The sequence below is a fragment of the Alosa sapidissima genome, chromosome 6 (assembly GCF_018492685.1).
Source record: "Alosa sapidissima isolate fAloSap1 chromosome 6, fAloSap1.pri, whole genome shotgun sequence".
NCBI lineage: Eukaryota > Metazoa > Chordata > Actinopteri > Clupeiformes > Clupeidae > Alosa > Alosa sapidissima.
In genome coordinates, this window is record NC_055962.1 from 23,252,303 (window position 1) to 23,257,041 (window position 4,739).

At 36.9% G+C, this 4,739-nt stretch overlaps 1 protein-coding gene across 6 annotated transcripts in view; it reads right to left on the minus strand.

Moving 5' to 3' along the window:
• Nucleotides 1–2,081: 2,081 nt before the first annotated feature.
• The window catches only part of ches1 (checkpoint suppressor 1), a 42,546-nt gene continuing 39,888 nt past the window's right edge, over nt 2,082–4,739 (minus strand). For all 6 annotated transcript variants that reach the window (XM_042094264.1, XM_042094263.1, XM_042094261.1 and 3 more), the window contains one exon: nt 2,082–4,739. This exon is cut by the window's right edge and continues 932 nt beyond it. The gene's annotated coding sequence lies outside the window, so the exon portion shown is untranslated.

Consider the following 4,739-nt stretch of genomic DNA (forward strand, 5'->3'; position numbering starts at 1 on the left):
TTTATATACTGAGCGATGGAGCTGCGAATGCGCGAGACATAGGGCTGGGTCAATCCGGTCATACCGCAAATTATCGCGGGATTTATTCCTTTGCGCATGTCATCTGAAAGAGGCAGAGAGGAGGTTATTGGGAAATGCAGTTTCCATTTTATTAGTTCAAATGTGTTTATTTACAAGCTGCCTTGCCTCGCATTCTCTACACGTGTGAAAGAAACGTGTAGAGCCTACAATCTAAGTCTATGATTGGTAGGATATTGCTAACGATACCTGCATCTGAAGATTTAGCTAATTTTAAATTGATTATAGCCTAGGCTATACGTGCAATAATTCTGTCAGAAATCATTAAACCTAGGCCTTTTCAGTTTACAACTATCTTAAACTTGACTGGGCACAGTAGCTCAGGTTATAAGAATGTGCACATACAATTGCAAAATAAATAAATAAATAAAATGGGAAAAACACCTGTTTTCTCCTACTAGGCTACTGGATCCATTGGCTTTAAGTCGCTCTTCAAAACTTAAATCAGGCAAAGCCTAAATTACGCCAATGGGCTCTCAAATGAACATTTCATTTTATGTTTAAATGGTTAACCACTGAGGGGCGCTAGGAGTACACATGGTATGGTTCTGATTTTATCCCTACACCCAAAGTGCTGCTAAACCTAGAAAAAAAGACTATTAAGGGCTAATCCTTGATAGATGGTATTCAGGAATATGCTGGTCCAACTAAAGAATTGCAGTCAAAATCAACCTCTTGAACCCCCCGAACAGGTCTCTGCAGGGGACTGAAGAAGGGGATATGGAAAATGGTAGTATAAGAAACTGAAGTTAGACAAGTGGTCGTCTTTTAGTCTAATAAGCAGACAATCCTTGTTCATGGTTATCACAAACAAATAAATGACCCATTTTTGAATATTAGGCCATACTGAATTTTTCAATAGCCTGGTTTAGAACTTGGTGATTATAGCAAATTAGTTAACTAAATAGCTTATATTTTAAGTCAATAATTAATGTTGATATGTTGTGTCCTATTAAAGCTATTATTTTGATCTGTAATATTTACTTTTCATCTTAATATTTCTTCAAGATTCATTAATTAAGACATTGAAATATGTCCTTTGAAGTCAACATTGCTCAATTAAATTTAATGAAAGGCTGGACATAATCCAGTTCATGGTATTTAAAAATCTCACACATTTCCAAACCATGTGTGATGGAAGCTTACTGTGAAGCTGGAATGACTATACCAGTAACAGCTAAATGAAAACTGACAAAGCACCTTGCCTCCACCACCATCACCATGGAAACTTGTCTCAGTGGACAAAGTGGGGAGGGGGTGATCTAAATTTCAGAGCTTGGTTCTCACTCCATCATTAAGCAGTTTTGCAGTCTTTAGTCTGGCTAATAAAGCATTCATTGCTTATCAGAGTGTAAGACATGTGTGGTTATATATTATGATTGTGTGATGTTAAACTGCCCATTTGATAAAAAAAAAAAACATAGGCTGAAATTACTTATTGCTTATAATTATGCTATTTCTCAGTTTTGTTATCACTTAAAAAAACCTTTGAATATGAGTTTAAGATGCCACAGTGATCGACGTTCCATAATTGTTTGTGAGCAGTAACTCACCGTAGTTTTTGATATCATTGTTGAATGATACGGATTGTCTTGTGTAAATCCCTTGCATAAAAACTGAAAAAGTCAGAGTGCTGGCATCTTAATGGAATGATGGAAGCCATAAACATATCAAGTGAGCAATGTCTGAGCTTTTTCCTCCTCTGTAGTTGCATAGCAACAGAACAGTCTCCGGTGGTGGGCCATGAGAGCATGGATGTAGTGGCTTGTGATTAAGTCTGTCTTGCCTTTTAATTATGAATGGGCTTCTGGGGCACAACATTCCAAAATGGCAACAAGAAAACATGACAGTGTCTTGCTCTGGTATAGCTTGTTTGACACTGAAAACCTATGAATTCCATAGCTCACAAATACCTAAGCACTGAACAGATCAGTTCATTGACCAAAATCAGCCTATATATAAAACACAACACACCAACTAATCCACTCTTCAAACTCATTTTTTTTTATTATTGCAACTGGAAGACAATACATTACATAAACATTATTGTAAGTATCTGGATAAAAAAAAGGAAGAAACATAACATTTATTGTCACATAAAAGACAAGTGTGATATTTACAAGCAGTTATGATATATTTCTAGACTGTTCTTTGGCAATGTGATTGCACATAGTGGAAAGGATGTGCTACCTCCATTTTGAACTAGCCTTAGAGTGCCTTATGTTTTTGTATTTGCTTCCTCTAAGGTGGAGCCCATCCTAAGCATTCACCAGATTGGCAGTGACCAAAACAACAAATAAACTGTATTTTTTTATACACAGGAGTTTGGCAAATTGGATACAATTGAAGAATCTAATTTTCTGGATATTTGAGGCAGTGAAATTTACTTCCATCTTCCAACGTCACGCTTTCTAAACTTCACCCTCCCTTTTTCTCAACAATGACCCAGATCAAACTGCAGACGTTCCCCTTTAAAGAGCAAAATCCCACTGTCAACTTTGGTGTCCATACAGATAAGTGCCTGAATTGACAGCGTGATCATGCTGATTTCAAGTGTCATAACAAACTTGACAGGAAATGACTGTGTGCAAAGACACCCAAGGCAGAGACAATCTGACCCTAACATTCTGTCAGCACCCTCAATCCCCACAGCCACAGACAAGTAATGCAACCAGACTGGGTTAAGTGTATATTTTACAACGCAAACTGAATTGCTGTGTTTCTCCACATTGTTGTATGTCTTTTTTAAGGAAACACCCAAACTGAGTGTATTTTTGATGGACCAAAATTGACTGGATATCACTGAAACCACACTACCTGACCACCAAAACATTCCTCTAAAGTTTTCACCTTTATGTGCAACTAGAATGACACAACAAATTATAACATCTTTTTTTGTACAGCTGCATGTATTGTTGTAATAGCCTCAAGGTAAACGCGCAACATATCAGGGGTGTACAGATATATCTTGCACACTCTAATTCACATTCCATATTTGCTGATTATGTTTGAAACTAGTCGTACATCATCCACTTTGTACGTACTGGAAAATTGCTTCAGTGACATATTAAATATGTAGCATAGCTTTAACCTGATCACTAAATTCGACACGGTGATGTTTTTATACACAAGCACACCACCCTATGTTGTGAATGTCAGCACAACTGTTGCTTGTTTGTCAAACTCTTAAACTGCTATTTATGCAGTCAGTATATAAGTGAGCCATTTGAGGAGGAAGTTTTGTGACATACACACATTTACAGCAAACAAACATAGTAAAACACTTTTATAAATTAGAAATTCAAAGATGTCTCTTTAAAAAAAACACTGGTCAAAGACACCCAAATATATATAAGGCAGGCACAAAGTTAAAGGGTGTACAAAGTGGACACACACACACACACACACACACACACACACACACACACACACACACACACACACACACACACACACACACACACACACACACACACACACACACACACACACATTTTATGTGTATAACATTTATACACATACTGTGTGACTCAAGTAGGAGAGAGGGCTCTGTTTTAGCACACTGAAAATAGAGCCTCTTATCAAAGAGTGACATTTCTGACAAGGAGTGTTATTGGTAAGTGCCTGCTTTAAAGGAGTGTTATTGGTAAGTGCCTGCTTTAAAGGAGAAATTGTTCACTTGATGACAAGAAAAAAGTAAAACGCATATAAGAACTGAGGAAGCCTCTGTATAGGATTCATAGTTATATGAAAATAAGTCATGCTTCATGCTAAATACATTATTATCTTACATGGTTTGAAAAAAAAATACTTTTTCAATCTTATTTACAGGTGCCCATGCATTGCAACTCAGAAAACCCCATAGGCCAAACTGCCTTACCTTACGAAAAAGAAAAGACAAGAAACATTTTCTAACTTTGTACAATGTTCAGTGTTGTCCGGAAAGGACAAAAATTGCTTAGTTTGTTTTGAGGACTAGAAATAAAATCAAAGTGACCAACCAAACAGTCCAACACAACGATATTGTAACATGATAAGTAGGCTTTAGTGTCACTTATCATTCAATCTGAGTGTTTGACTTGATCACAGACATAAAGATGGGAATAATCTACACAAGATGTGATGAAATGATATTAATATTGCCTCTGACCCCATGCATTCTGCTCACAACTACACAGCCATATACACACATTATTTCCTGCACTGAGACACTGAGCTCATTTGCACCAATGAAAAGACTTGGAAAGTATTGAGACTCGACCCTTGACAATACGGACATTGTCCTTTAAACACAATGCACTGGACCTAACTTCTTATGGGAATTTCCAATGTAGCTATAGGTTCTGTTATAGTCATCTGCACTAATTCTGTGATCTTAACAGCACATGGTAGCATGTTATTATCTATCTGTGTCTTCTTCCTGTAGTATTTTTGTCTTTGGCACTCCTGTTTGAGCAGCAAGTAACATCTGTAAATATAGTGTTCCTGTCTAAATAACCGGTTGGGTGAATTGCTACAACTTTGCCAGTTGCTGTGTTTCTCAGCTTCTGCTCAGAGCCTGAATAACATTTATGACCTAATTCATATAGACACAAAGCAGGATTTCTAAATGATGACATCCACAATATGGCTTTTATCCTCTTGCAGAGACAAATGTAAAA